The following is a 17,063-nucleotide window of genomic DNA, read 5'->3' on the forward strand; positions in this document are numbered from 1 at the left end:
GCCAGCAGCAAATTCCGTGAAAAAAAGAACGAAATATAACACACGTGTCCTGGCTATTTTAGCACGTGGTGCTATGGGGTATATAGGTATATAGGTATATGTACCCCACGAAATCCGTGCCAACGGCAGACTTCGTCCAACGGTTTTGCTCGTGCAGCCAGCAGCAAATTTCGTGAAAAAAAGAACGAAATATAACACACGTGTCCTGGCTATTTTGGTACGTGGTTCTATGGGGTATATAGGTATATAGGTATATGTACCCCACGAAATCCGTGCCAACGGCAGATTTCGTCCAACGGTTTTGCTCGTGCAGCCAGCAGCAAATTTCATGGAAAAAAAAAGAAGGAAATATAACACACGTGTCCTGGCTATTTTAGCACGTGGTGCTATGGGGTATATAGGTATATGTACCCCGCGAAATCCGTGCCAACGGCAGATTTCGTCCAACGGTTTTGCTTGTGCAGCCAGCAGCAAATTTCGTGGAAAAAAAAGAGCGAAATATAACACACGTGGCCTGGCTATTTTGGCACGTGGTGCTATGGGGTATATAGGTATATAGGTATATGTACCCCACGAAATCCGTGCCAACGGCAGACTTCGTCCAACGGTTTTGCTCGTGCAGCCAGCAGCAAATTTCGTGAAAAAAAGAACGAAATATTATAACACACGTGTCCTGGCTATTTTAGCACGTGGTGCTATGGGGTATATAGGTATATAGGTATATGTACCCCACGAAATCCGTGCCAACGGCAGATTTCGTCCAACGGTTTTGCTTGTGCAGCCAGCAGCAAATTTCGTGGAAAAAAAAGAGCGAAATATAACACACGTGGCCTGGCTATTTTGGCACGTGGTGCTATGGGGTATATAGGTATATAGGTATATGTACCCCACGAAATCCGTGCCAACGGCAGACTTCGTCCAACGGTTTTGCTCGTGCAGCCAGCAGCAAATTTCGTGAAAAAAAGAACGAAATATAACACACGTGTCCTGGCTATTTTAGCACGTGGTGCTATGGGGTATTTAGGTATATGAACCCCACGAAATCCGTGCCAACGGCAGATTTCGTCCAACGGTTTTGCTCGTGCAGCCAGCAGCAAATTCCGTGAAAAAAAGAAGGAAATATAACACACGTGTCCTGGCTATTTTAGCACGTGGTGCTATGGGGTATATAGGTATATGTACCCCGCGAAATCCGTGCCAACGGCAGATTTCGTCCAACAGTTTTGCTCGTGCAGCCAGCAGCAAATTTCGTGGAAAAAAAAGAGCGAAATATAACACACGTGGCCTGGCTATTTTGGCACGTGGTGCTATGGGGTATATAGGTATATAGGTATATGTACCCCACGAAATCCGTGCCAACGGCAGACTTCGTCCAACGGTTTTGCTCGTGCAGCCAGCAGCAAAAATTTCGTGAAAAAAAGAACGAATATTATAACACACGTGTCCTGGCTATTTTAGCACGTGGTGCTATGGGGTATATAGGTATATAGATATATGTACCCCACGAAATCCGTGCCAACGGCAGATTTCGTCCAACGGTTTTGCTTGTGCAGCCAGCAGCAAATTTCGTGGAAAAAAAAGAGCGAAATATAACACACGTGGCCTGGCTATTTTGGCACGTGGTGCTATGGGGTATATAGGTATATAGGTATATGTACCCCACGAAATCCGTGCCAACGGCAGACTTCGTCCAACGGTTTTGCTCGTGCAGCCAGCAGCAAATTTCGTGAAAAAAAGAACGAAATATAACACACGTGTCCTGGCTATTTTAGCACGTGGTGCTATGGGGTATTTAGGTATATGTACCCCACGAAATCCGTGCCAACGGCAGATTTCGTCCAACGGTTTTGCTCGTGCAGCCAGCAGCAAATTCCGTGAAAAAAAGAACGAAATATAACACACGTGTCCTGGCTATTTTAGCACGTGGTGCTATGGGGTATATAGGTATATGTACCCCACGAAATCCGTGCCAACGGCAGATTTCGTCCAACAGTTTTGCTCGTGCAGCCAGCAGCAAATTTCGTGAAAAAAAAGAACGAAATATAACACACGTGTCCTGGCTATTTTAGCACGTGGTGCTATGGGGTATATAGGTATAGAGGTATATGTACCCCACGAAATCCGTGCCAACGGCAGATTTCGTCCAACGGTTTTGCTTGTGCAGCCAGCAGCAAATTTCGTGGAAAAAAAAGAGCGAAATATAACACACGTGGCCTGGCTATTTTGGCACGTGGTGCTATGGGGTATATAGGTATATAGGTATATGTACCCCACGAAATCCGTGCCAACGGCAGACTTCGTCCAACGGTTTTGCTTGTGCAGCCAGCAGCAAATTTCGTGGAAAAAAAAGAGCGAAATATAACACACGTGGCCTGGCTATTTTGGCACGTGGTGCTATGGGGTATATAGGTATATAGGTATATGTACCCCACGAAATCCGTGCCAACGGCAGACTTCGTCCAACGGTTTTGCTCGTGCAGCCAGCAGCAAATTTCGTGAAAAAAAGAACGAAATATAACACACGTGTCCTGGCTATTTTAGCACGTGGTGCTATGGGGTATTTAGGTATATGTACCCCACGAAATCCGTGCCAACGGCAGATTTCGTCCAACGGTTTTGCTCGTGCAGCCAGCAGCAAATTCCGTGAAAAAAAGAACGAAATATAACACACGTGTCCTGGCTATTTTAGCACGTGGTGCTATGGGGTATATAGGTATATGTACCCCACGAAATCCGTGCCAACGGCAGATTTCGTCCAACAGTTTTGCTCGTGCAGCCAGCAGCAAATTTCGTGAAAAAAAAAGAACGAAATATAACACACGTGTCCTGGCTATTTTAGCACGTGGTGCTATGGGGTATATAGGTATAGAGGTATATGTACCCACGAAATCCGTGCCAACGGCAGATTTCGTCCAACGGTTTTGCTTGTGCAGCCAGCAGCAAATTTCGTGGAAAAAAAAGAGCGAAATATAACACACGTGGCCTGGCTATTTTGGCACGTGGTGCTATGGGGTATATAGGTATATAGGTATATGTACCCCACGAAATCCGTGCCAACGGCAGACTTCGTCCAACGGTTTTGCTCGTGCAGCCAGCAGCAAATTTTGTGAAAAAAAGAACGAAATATTATAACACACGTGTCCTGGCTATTTTAGCACGTGGTGCTATGGGGTATATAGGTATATAGGTATATGTACCCCACGAAATCCGTGCCAACGGCAGACTTCGTCCAACGGTTTTGCTCGTGCAGCCAGCAGCAAATTTCGTGAAAAAAAGAACGAAATATTATAACACACGTGTCCTGGCTATTTTAGCACGTGGTGCTATGGGGTATATAGGTATATAGGTATATGTACCCCACGAAATCCGTGCCAACGGCAGATTTCGTCCAACGGTTTTGCTTGTGCAGCCAGCAGCAAATTTCGTGGAAAAAAAAGAGCGAAATATAACACACGTGGCCTGGCTATTTTGGCACGTGGTGCTATGGGGTATATAGGTATATAGGTATATGTACCCCACGAAATCCGTGCCAACGGCAGACTTCGTCCAACGGTTTTGCTCGTGCAGCCAGCAGCAAATTTCGTGAAAAAAAGAACGAAATATAACACACGTGTCCTGGCTATTTTAGCACGTGGTGCTATGGGGTATTTAGGTATATGTACCCCACGAAATCCGTGCCAACGGCAGATTTCGTCCAACGGTTTTGCTCGTGCAGCCAGCAGCAAATTCCGTGAAAAAAAGAACGAAATATAACACACGTGTCCTGGCTATTTTAGCACGTGGTGCTATGGGGTATATAGGTATATGTACCCCACGAAATCCGTGCCAACGGCAGATTTCGTCCAACAGTTTTGCTCGTGCAGCCAGCAGCAAATTTCGTGAAAAAAAAAGAACGAAATATAACACACGTGTCCTGGCTATTTTAGCACGTGGTGCTATGGGGTATATAGGTATAGAGGTATATGTACCCCACGAAATCCGTGCCAACGGCAGATTTCGTCCAACGGTTTTGCTTGTGCAGCCAGCAGCAAATTTCGTGGAAAAAAAGAGCGAAATATAACACACGTGGCCTGGCTATTTTGGCACGTGGTGCTATGGGGTATATAGGTATATAGGTATATGTACCCCACGAAATCCGTGCCAACGGCAGACTTCGTCCAACGGTTTTGCTCGTGCAGCCAGCAGCAAATTTTGTGAAAAAAAGAACGAAATATTATAACACACGTGTCCTGGCTATTTTAGCACGTGGTGCTATGGGGTATATAGGTATATAGGTATATGTACCCCACGAAATCCGTGCCAACGGCAGATTTCGTCCAACGGTTTTGCTTGTGCAGCCAGCAGCAAATTTCGTGGAAAAAAAAGAGCGAAATATAACACACGTGGCCTGGCTATTTTGGCACGTGGTGCTATGGGGTATATAGGTATATAGGTATATGTACCCCACGATATCCGTGCCAACGGCAGACTTCGTCCAACGGTTTTGCTCGTGCAGCCAGCAGCAAATTTCGTGAAAAAAAGAACGAAATATAACACACGTGTCCTGGCTATTTTAGCACGTGGTGCTATGGGGTATATAGGTATATAGGTATATGTACCCCACGAAATCCGTGCCAACGGCAGATTTCGTCCAACGGTTTTGCTTGTGCAGCCAGCAGCAAATTTCGTGGAAAAAAAAGAGCGAAATATAACACACGTGGCCTGGCTATTTTGGCACGTGGTGCTATGGGGTATATAGGTATATAGGTATATGTACCCCACGAAATCCGTGCCAACGGCAGACTTCGTCCAACAGTTTTGCTCGTGCAGCCAGCAGCAAATTTCGTGAAAAAAAGAACGAAATATAACACACGTGTCCTGGCTATTTTAGCACGTGGTGCTATGGGGTATATAGGTATATAGGTATATGTACCCCACGAAATCCGTGCCAACGGCAGACTTCGTCCAACGGTTTTGCTCGTGCAGCCAGCAGCAAATTTCGTGAAAAAAAGAACGAAATATAACACACGTGTCCTGGCTATTTTGGTACGTGGTGCTATGGGGTATATAGGTATATAGGTATATGTACCCCACGAAATCCGTGCTAACGGCAGATTTCGTTCAACAGTTTTGCTCGTGCAGCCAGCAACAAATTTGGTGGGAAAAAATGAAAAAAACAAAATGTAACACACGTGGCCTGGCTATTTTGGCACGTGGTGCTATGGGGTATATAGGTATATAGGTATATGTACCCCACAAAATCCGTTCCAACGGCAGATTCCGTCCAACGGTTTTGCTCGCGCAGCCAGCAGCAAATTTCTTGGGGAAAAATGAAAAAAACAAAATATAACACACGTGGCCTGGCTATTTTGGCACGTGGTGCTATGGGGTATATAGGTATATAGGTATATGTACCCCACGAAATCCGTGCCAACGGCAGATTCCGTCCAACGGTTTTGCTCGTGCAGCCAGCAGCAAATTTCGTGGGAAAAAATGAAAAAATTTTTACATTCATATTCGAGCATTGATTTTTAAACAAAAGGCTCATTGTTTTTTGTAATTTATTATCCGAAGTTTTGACATAAACTATATATTTGTTTCTTACCTCAAGCATAATTAACATTTTTTTCGAAACAATTAAAATATTTGTTACCTAGGTAACAATAAAAATAGAAGTCAATTACACTTGTTTGCTTCGATTTGCTCCTATCATCTTGACACCTTTCTGAAGATTGCTAACTTTTTTGACGTCACTCAGTAATTATTATGTTTGTCGGAGTTGACTTGGAACACGTGGTGAGCAGCAGCTGAGCTAGCCAGTACCTTCCCACAAATCAAATTTTTTCTTTGTTTTATGGTCAGTTAAGTCGCGATAAAAAAGCGGTTTTCGTCTGACAGGCTACAGCTGAGCAGGATACAAAAAATTTAGACGGGCTGTGAACATTCCCAAAAATTTGGCTCTATAATGATTTAACCTTTTCGTTCTTACTGTCCGTAAATTCACCTATCCGGTCAAGATTTTAAGTTATTGATATGTGTCTTAACGATCGATTACCTGGAGATGTTTTTTAATTTCGCCTTAGCGAAAGTATTACAATAGGCATGGTGCGGCGATATCGGAAGAAAATTTTGAAAACGAAAGTACTTGATACGGTGGACGAACTCACTAAAATCAATTTACAAATTACACGCTCGTATAACCACGGAAGGTTTTCTTTGGATTACGTCATTATATCTTTGTGTCTTTAGCTTCACAGTTTTGATTTTTCTTTATTTTCTTATAAGCATATACTTTATAAGAATCAAATCAATAACTCTTGTAAAGCGGTGAAATACCTTTCGGTAATCAGTTCTTACAAAGTAAACAAGGGATGGGGCACAATATGAGCATATTTATTTTTCTTATAAGCATATACTTTATAAGAATCAAATCAATAACTCTTGATAGACGGTGATATACCTTTCGGTAATTAGTTCTTACACAGTAAAACAAGGGATGGTGCAAAAATAAGAGCATATTTATTTTTCTTATAAGCATATACTTTATAAGAATCAAATCAATAACTCTTGATAGACGGTGATATACCTTTCGGTAATTAGTTCTTACAAAGTAAACAAGGGATGGTGCAAAATAAGAGCATATTTATTTTTCTTATAAGCATATACTTTATAAGAATCAAATCAATAACTCTTGATAGACGGTGATATACCTTTCGGTAATTAGTTCTTACAAAGTAAACAAGGGATGGTGCAAAATAAGAGCATATTTATTTTTCTTATAAGCATTTACTTTATAAGAATCAAATCAATAGCTCTTGATAGACGGTGATATACCTTTCGGTAATTAATTCTTACAAAGTAAACAAGGGACGGCACACAATATGAGCATATTTATTTTTCTTATAAGCATATACTTTATAAGAATCAGATCAATAACTCTTGATAGACGGTGATATACCTTTCGGTAATTAGTTCTTACAAAGTAAACAAGGGATGGCGCAAAATAAGAGCATATTTATTTTCTTATAAGCATTTACTTTATAAGAATCAAATCAATAGCTCTTGATAGACGGTGATATACCTTTCGGTAATTAATTCTTACAAAGTAAACAAGGGACGGCACACAATATGAGCATATTTATTTTTCTTATAAGCATATACTTTATAAGAATCAAATCAATAACTCTTGATAGACGGTGATATACCTTTCGGTAATTAGTTCTTACAAGGTAAACAAGGATTGGGGTACAATATGAGCATATCTATTTTTGTTATAAGCATTTACTTTATAAGAATCAAATCAATAACTCTTGATAGACGGTGATATACCTTCCGGTAATTAGTTCTTACAAAGTAAACAAGGGACGGCGCACAATATGAGCATATTTATTTTTCTTATAAGCATTTACTTTTTAAGAATCAAATCAATAACTCTTGATAGATGGTGATATACCTTTCGGTACTTAGTTCTTACAAAGTAAACAAGGGATGGCGTGCAATAAGAGCATATAAATTTTTTATAAGCATATACTTTATGAGAATTTTTAAAAATTAAACAGCAATTGTTCTTAAATTGGTCTAATTTTTTTAGCGATTTTAAGCCTCGTTGTTCTTGTTGTAAAATTGTTTCATCAAGGCTCGATGTAAAGTAGATTTCAGATTAGCTTCATCTACTTCTTGTTTTTCCCATGTAGTTCAAACTCTAGGCGAAATTTTCGACTTCAAGTCGTCTTGTTTCATTTTCAATTGAATTTAAAATGACGACGTTTTAAGTTTCAGCCGTTGAAAATTTTATTTCATTCATTATTATATTATTGGTGTAATAATTGAATAGTTGGGAAATTAGAACGGGGACTTCAAAGAATATTTTTTTACGCTGTCATCTTGTTAAATTTCAATTGTTATAATTGATCATTCTTTTAATGCATTGCCGAAAATAATTGTCGATCGGCCCTGTTTTTAAAGGATAAATGTGACAATATAAACACGGGTGAAAGAAGGACCGTAATGTTGTACGACTCAAATTCTTAACAAGAATCGCAAAATTGCGACTAAATATTTCCTTAAAAATGAAGGTCATTATTGACATATATAAAAAAGAAAGAACTGGCATGTTGTTTGCTTTGATTTGGTGTTTAAAAATATGTACTTATGAGTCCTAAAAAAAATACAAATTTGAATATAATGAGGGCAATAAGTCTGGTTAAATGTTACTTTATTCACAAGATTTAAGGATTACTGAAAAAATACTACTGCAGATGAACTAAACTCAAAAACTAAAACTTTACAATAAATTTAAAGTAAAAATCTATCTTTAATAGCAACAAAGAAAAAAATGTGGCTCAAAGTTTTAAAGCATTTAAATAGCTTGTAAACAGTAGACATTTTTTTAAAGAGGCAGCCATATTGAATAATTATGTACTCCAGCATAACAATGATACAGCCATGCATAATTACTGTATCATGCATATTTTAAAAATTCAGTAGGTATAGCGTATTCAAGATTTGAAAACAGACAATGCATTGGTTTACAAGACTAGACTAGAGAAAGATGTCAACCATCCACACGGTTCATGAAAAAAATAAAGTATTTATCAAAAAAAGGTCCTCTTTTTTTTGGTAATCAATACACCGTTTAACAGGTGTCGGTTGCGCACGCGTATGAACAATTTTCTATTGTTTTGATTTTGGCAACCACAAGAAACTTCACTCTCCCCCGTAAAAAATTGGTAGGTAAACATCCAGTTCTCATAAGAAAACCCAGCAGAGAAATGGTAGGTAAAGAACCCCTTTTAATCATAACTTCTTTTCCTCTTGATGAATTTTTGTGAAATTTTCAGGAGAGATAAATAAAATTGTCATTAATATCATGTTTAAACATCTAAAACATTCTCTTTAAAGGAAGGAAAAAAGATGGCAATGTTTACATTTCTCTAACCTTCCAGCCACAGTACTAAAGTTAGTCTGGATATCCAAGCTCAAAATTTAAGAAAAAACTAAATTTACCTCAACATACAAAGTTTTTAAATTATAGAGCTTGGTCTCCCTAGAGAATGAAAGTGAAAACCCATGTTTCCTAGCCAACCCAGGGCAGCAAAACAGAAATTAATAAAAAGCAGTCTTACAAGATCTAAAACTATTAAAAACATCCAAAGATTACACCAAAGTCCATAAAAAAGTTTGCATGCATTATCATGACCAACCATGTTTTCTTGGAAAATGAACTTGCCTCTGTTTTCTTCTTTTTCATGTTTTTGTGTAACAGAAAGCCCTATCTTCACTAGCAGCTGGAGGACTATCCTATTTTTGCTTTAGAATTGCTCAACACCGTGTAGATTGGCCCTTACGGTTTTAGCGAAGTGGGCGCAAGCAAGCGGACTGCATTCTCTTAAAGAGAATGCAAATCACTATAGGGAGACCAGGCTGTAAATCAGAACATAAAATATCTAAAACTAGACTGTGAAATAATTTACAGCCTGGATTTCCAGGCTATACTAAAGTGAGCATTTTTACCTACCGCCTCTACGGTGGAGATGGCGAGACTGTTAAACAGTGTATTCCAAGAAACAACAATCAATATACCGTAACAGGATCACACGGTGTAAACATTATCAACCAACAAAACCCACACCACCAAAATTGTAAAAATAAGTCGATATAATTTCTATCAACAATTTCTCGTAAAATGTTTTATTTCCAACATTCTGACTGTCTGATACCAATCATGGCTGGAGTCATCATGTGTAAGAGTGACTGTGTATAAAACAACAAAAGTTTATTGAAAATCATCCCATGGTCATGGTGAAGCTAAAGATTTATCAACCAAACAAAACTGACGCCAAGTCAAATCTGTCGCTTAAAAATTTCCATGAAAATTACAATCAAAACTTATCTCATAAAATGCTTTTTTCAACATTCTGGAGGTGTTCAAAGTTAGAGGTATCATATGTAGAGCCAATCAATACATGAAAAGTCATTTGCTATTCCATTTGCCATGAGATATACAAGTCAAGAAATCAAACAATAACCAACAAATCATGTCTCTTCACTTTCATGTCACATATCGTGTATATGGGGTAACCAGAAAGTCAATCCACAAGAACAGCCATCTTCCTTTACTATGGAGTGTTCCAAAACTATTGGTAGGTTGTTTGGAAGTAAAGAAACCCACACAGTTTGATTTATTTTAAAGATTTAACTTGGTGAAAACAAACTGCATCTTTCTAGCAAAAACTGATGTTTAAACCTGCTACATAACAATTGCCAGTCGGGTCTGCTACTAACATGTAATAGTTTTATTATAACCGGGCTTGAGAATCCGTAAGGAACTTTTAACATATATTATATAGATATAGTTTATCAGTCGACTCGAATCATGATACATTACTTATACTTCACTGGGTGCATTTTTCGCTGTGAAATTAAAAACGGGCGTCAGTCAGGGCGTACGGAAGGCGTTTTGACACGGGAAATTATGGAGAAAGCCCGTTTTAACAAATATTTCCCTTTTGGAAAACGGGAAATATTTAATTAAAGTATCTAAATCTACATACTTTTGAGACGACAGACTTCTCTTTAATGACAGATACATAATATATACTATCTCAATAAAACAAAATCAAACACAATCAAATTTGACGGGCATTTATTTTGCTGATGCCTTTGAAAAATCAATATAAAAATAATTTAATTTTGTCATTAAGGGCTATTTTTGGCAAAATATTGCTATTGGATAAAAAAAACTGTTTCAAGTCTCGAAAAGCACAAATTTGGAAAATGACATAAATATTTTAAATTTGATGGAAATTAATTTAAATTTTTAAGGCCAATTCTTTTTCTGCAAAAATGTTTTACCTTAAAGCTAAAACTTTGTTACTGCTGTGTTACTTGCCTTGCATCCATATTATTGAGACGTGGAGTTACATAAAGATTAAGAAACGTTGTATTTCTTTTCAATACTTAAAGTTTCTTGCTTTCGCATTCATCAGTTGATTAGAAATAACTATCAAAACAAAATTCCACGTTTATTTAAAAAATTCAATAGGGGGGGGGGGGTTTCAATTTTACGGTACGACGGTATTGGACCTTTTTTCCCCCGGTAAATCGGTATTACCAGAAAAAAACGACGGGATTACGGTACCTCATTTTCTACCGGTATCGGTATTTAGGTAATTAGGCTTCTTTTATCGACGGTATTACGGTATTTGACCCAAATTTTTGTCGGTATGACGGTATTTAAGACCCCTGAAACCCCCCCCCCTCAATACAGCGTCTTCATATAAAAAATTGACGTCAATCTTTAGAATCGAAGTTTTCAAGTAGGTGTTTGTTTATGTGCCGGCATTTTGAGATAAGTTCAGATCTAGAGTTCAGTAAATTGTCTTTACGCAAAGATATTTCAAATTTTTCATTCAAACAAAGGTCACATTTCAGGCTGCTTCTGTTGAACGGTTTGCACTTTCTTACAATTCGCCATGTAACTTTAGGGTTGGTCTGGTTACGAGAATGCCGCCAAAATTCGTTCGAGAGCTCGGTTTCAGAGACGTGGAGTTACATATTTTTTGAGAATTTGTTGATTGACTACCCGGGGGGGGCACTCAATTTTGAAAACGACCGTACGTTCGGCCAAAAATCAGGTCTCTAAAATTGGACCCTTACAGTGCAGGAAAAGTTTGGCTGAAAATTGACTCTATATAGTGCAATTTTTCGAAATTTTTTGCCCTTTTCAGGGCAAAATTTTTTGAAATTTCTCAAATTTACCTCAAAATTGGTCTTTTCTCAAATTCTCAATTTTACCCTTAACAACGTCATTTTTTCCACTTGCTCACACACTTACAGTGCACTTTCCAAAGCCATAAAACCTACCCTTAAGGGCCGCACGTCCGGTAGGTCACTTACCTGGAATGCCCCCCCCCCGGATTGACTAGTAGGAAATCGATTTCAGAGAGGTCGATCAAATTTGATTGACTTCTATTCTTTTTTTGATCAATAACCAATCAATTGTTCCAATATCGATAGGTAATGAAGGCTATTAGAAAATTTTGATATTGATCATTGATTGGATGATTGATTAAACTTGCAAACCGTTAATAATCAATCTGGATTGATTTCTTAGAGCCAATATGAATAATCAATCAACTAAATTAATTGAGCCTTCCTTAATGTCATAATCGATAACATTATCAATACCTATCAATTTGTACGTTGTCTAATGTCAACATCCCCTTCTAATTTCGACAACCTTCTTTAAAGATAGGGTAATCAGGTCAGAATCGCTGATGGAAACAGTTTTCTTGCTTAGCGATCAGAGAGGAAAATACCTTTTGCTATAAGTGTCCCAACCTCTCCTATTCCTATCTCTAAGGAAAGGGTGTGGAATAGAAAGAGAGATGTTGACATTAGACCAAACTTTACGGTACCAGAACCAATCAATACCCAGTCAATTAATTTGTTATCGATGTGTCATCGATTGAAATGATCAATTGTTTGGAGTGGGAGTCTGACACTGTATAAAAAAGTTTGTCTTTTGTGTTATATATCTGATCAATCAAAACTCAAATCCATTGTAGAGTCAGTATTCAATCAAACTTGACTGCTTGATACAAATTTTCCAGTAAGATTTTGATATAGACTTCTGCTGTTTAGGCTCAATCTCTTTCCAAGTGAACCGCTGTGAGTGGGAATCCCAAACTTTGATTTGACGCCTGCGTAGCAACCAAGGTCCAAAAACCACTATCCCACGAAGCGCCAATCCAACATGCCAGACTCTCAATAAATACAATCGATAATTTTTTCCAATCGATGACTAATCAATAAATAATCAATGGATTGGATATCGTTTGATTTCGATAATTGATAGACAATCGATAATCAAGATTTTACGGGAAGCTCGACTGGCTATCAATTGTAATTGTGATCGATTTTCCATCGATTTATTATAAAGATGTTCGATTGATTACAATTGACAGCCAATCGAGTCCAATCGATTAAAAAAATCTATTATCAGTTAGAATAGTCTCGGTTATCGAAATCGATCGACATCCAATCAATCAGTTGGTTAAAATGAGTCTGGAAAATGACGATTAACACATCGCACCTACCTAGTTAAGAAAAGTTAACTTCTATCACTTATAGATTGACGACCCTGCCTATGCCCCGGACAGTCCGGGGCAAATGTCCGGGGCTCCAATTTTTGCGCCATAAATTTACCCCGGACGTATTTCAATGAATTAGAAAAAAGCCCGCGCGGTCAGCGATTCTATAAAAAGCGACCGTGCGGGCTGTCTGGGGCGTCCGGGGTAGTCTCTCAAAAACAAATAATACGGACCCCGGGCACGCATCAAAAAAACCCCGGACTGTCGGGGCATAGGAGGCAGGGTCGTATAGATTGACACCCCCTGCTATGAATTCTTCTGTGAAATAATAAGTAAACGATAATCTTTCTTACAACACAACCTAATCAAATATCAACAAATAATTCTACCTGTAAAATTGAAGATCATACCTGTCAGGTCTTGTCTGTTGTTGTGTTTGTCTGTATTTGTTGTTGTGTGTAGTGATGTTCAAGAGCAACTCTTTAATTGTAAGATTCATATCACTTTATTGGTGCATGTTTACTAACTACACAAACATAAAATACTATGCTAAAAGAAATATAAATCTCTTTAAGTACTCTAAAAACACCAAAAACATGATAAAAATACAAATATCCAGAGCAAGTCTGACAGCATGATCAAATCCACCATTTAAAAAAAAACGAGAATGTTTACGAACGCTTGGTTCCACCTACCTAGCACTTGCGGACTGGAATCATTAAATTTTATCTTAGCGAGTGAGTCCATATTTTAGAATCTTCGAGAATGTTCTAGAAGTTTCAACTACTTTCGTTTTCTAAATTTTTCATTACACCGCCGCCGCGAAAGACGATCGTAATACTTTCGCTATGCAAAATTAATAAAATGGTACAATATGTGTATGTAATAAATAGTGTTATATATGGAAAAAACTTGTTTCGGGTTTGAAAAATGTTCAAAAGGAACGGTCGCCCCAGCCAATGAAATTACGACAAAGTCCAAAAAATATCATTTTTAGTTATAACACTGTGAAAATTTCTCCGATCTTGTTCAAATTTACACAGGAATTGTATTTTAGTATCCTTTACTGAATTCTCATAGTGATATGTTTGTAAAAAATCTGTGTCGGCTTTGAAAAAATCAAAGGAACGGTCGCCAGCCGCGACGACATTACGACAAAGTCCAAAAACGATCATTTTCAGCCATAATACTGTGAAAATTTCTCCAATCTTGTTCAAATTTACACAGGAATTGTGTTTTAGTATCCTTTACTGAATTCTCATAGTGATATGTTTGTAAAAAATCTGTGTCGGGTTTGAAAAATCAAAAGGAATGGTCGCCAGCCGCGACGAAATTAAGACAAAGTCCAAAACGATCATTTTCAGCCATAATACTGTGAAAATTTCTCCGATCTTGTTCAAATTTACACAGGAATTGTGTTTTAGTATCCTTTAATGAATTCTCATAGTGATATGTTTGTAAAAAATCTGTGTCGGGTTTGAAAAATCAAAAGGAACGGTCGCCAGCCGCGATGAAATTACAACAAAGTCCAAAAATGATAATTTTCAGCCATAACACTGTCTGACTGTGAAAATTTCTCCAATCTTGTTAAAATTTACACAAGAACTGTGTTTCAGTATCCTTTATTGAATTCTCATAGACATAGTGATATGTTTGTAAAAAATCTGTGTCGGGTTTGCTTGAAAAATCAAAAGGAACGGTCGCCAGCCGATGATGAATACGACAATAACAAAGTCCAAAACAGGATCATTTTCAGCCATACATAACACCACAAAAAATACTGTGTATCAATGGCTGTGTGTTTGAAAGTTTCATTGTCAAGTTTGAAAATCCAAAAGGGACAACCACCTTGCAATTATATCATCATGAAAAATGACGACCAAAAGTCCAAAATAGATCATTTTTACAGCATAAAATCATGAGAAACACACGTATTTGAATTCAGTATACAGTACAACGTACAACGCACCATCAAACTTCTCATAAATCATGTCCAAAACATCATGAATAAGTATGAGAATGATCAATTTTTCACTGAGATTTGCCAGTATTTGCTCCACAGTCAGCTAGTCCACTTTCGATAGCCATCTTTTTCTAAATACTTTTCGGCCAATCAGTGATCCGTTTTTGTTAAATCGGAATAGATCATCGGATTAGATAAACAGACAAAAAATGTCTTAACCATTGTCGGAAGAGAGAATTAAAGGCTCCTAGGCCGGAGCAAAAATGCACTATAAACGTATCTGAAGATTTGATTTGATTTGATTTTTTTTTTTTCATCATTCATTTGATTCAATGTTCAAATCATAATCTCATTAGTGAACAAACAGACGATTAGGCACTGCCAGACAACAAAGGGCTAGCCATACGAGATTTAGTATAGCGGGTGTGTAGTGGAACAAGTTTTGAAAAATTTTAGGAAAACCGAAATACAGTAAACTCTCTTTAGTTCGAGCCCCTACTATTCGAATCTTTCTATAATCCGAACTGAAATATTAGTCCGCTCAGTTGGAAAGTTAATTAAAGTACCGTCCGTAATTATCAAATCTTTTTTTAATTTGAGGAAAATCCTTGGTCCCTCGAAGGTACGGGTCCTTATTTTACCCGAGATGCTCACTTTTTTATTATCAATAGCTAAATTTTGTCAAAATTTCAAGTCAATAGCATTTTCCAATCACTAGATACAGTATCATAGGACTGATTTAGGTAATTTAGTTAAAAGGGCAAATTCGGGCCGATCTGTAAAATAAACGATACCAACAGGTCTCGAAAATTGACCCTCTGCCTCAAAAATACATGTCACTGGAGTTGTCCCACAAAATTTGAGCAAAAAAAACTAAACTGAAAAAAAATAAGAGGGGATCCTATTTTCGGTATTCTGTGAGACTGATGACGTCACCCAAACCCCTTTTACCCAAGATTCTCAAGGTTTAACGTTTTAGAAATAATTTGAGAATATTTTAAGACTTGATGGCCTGATGGCCTCACTTGAAAGGGTTTTTCTCTTATTACGAAATGGGAGGGATACAAAGACAATCAACTGAAATTATAATAAAAGAGATAAAAAAATGTCAATTTCATCCTCAAGGGAACGATTTATTTTTTTTCTTCTCCTGCTATAAAGTGAAAGTTTCGTGCGTTTGTTTGATTTGCTTTTTATATTTGATGGTGGTGGGGTGACTGGTTTTTGTGGAAAAGTGAATGAATGAATGAACGAATGTAATCGGAGAAATTTCTAGATTTTTTACCTTTCATTTTCTGAACCTCTGCTCTAGTGCTGTATATTTTAGTGAAAGTACGGGTGTAAGATTACATTTATTCAAGCTAGGATTTTTTAAATAAAACTTAGTTCAGCTTTATATGACGATTTGAGAAACACATTACATATTACCAATATTAGCACTTCTATTTTTTCATCTTTTATCACAATTTCGTGATTCTTTTTCAGAATAAGGCATAGTTTTTTTCGGATTGCATCTCAAGTAGTTTATGTGTACTTTTCTGTTTTATCTTTGCTGTTTGTGTAATATTTCACGCAAAATTTCACTTTTGACAAATAATTCTATTTTGAAAACTTTTTCGACTTTTTCACATCCTGAGAAATGTTTCGTGGAATTTATTTTTTCTCAGAATGCGACCGAGTTTCGTTTTTCGTATTGAAAAATAAATTACCTTCTGAACAAAAATTTTTCATCGAAACCAAAAAAAAATTAGTTCATCAATCTGGAAATGAATTTCCAATTCCGTTTGCAATTTTTCAGCTTTGAATCTTTTTTACTTCTTGAGATCTAGATCTTCATTTTTTTCTAACTTCAATTTTTTTACCGTCACAAATAAAAATGATTTCTTGCTGAGCAAAACGTTTTCATTCAAAATTCAAAATTTTTTCGCCATCAATTCGGAAATATTTTTCTCGTTCTGTTTACAAAATTTCAGCTTCAAAGTATTTTTGGTTCCTGAGATATCGAGATTCATTTTTTGTTGAATTTT

The sequence above is a fragment of the Clytia hemisphaerica genome, unplaced genomic scaffold (assembly GCF_902728285.1).
Source record: "Clytia hemisphaerica strain Z4C2 unplaced genomic scaffold, Clytia hemisphaerica genome assembly, whole genome shotgun sequence".
NCBI lineage: Eukaryota > Metazoa > Cnidaria > Hydrozoa > Leptothecata > Clytiidae > Clytia > Clytia hemisphaerica.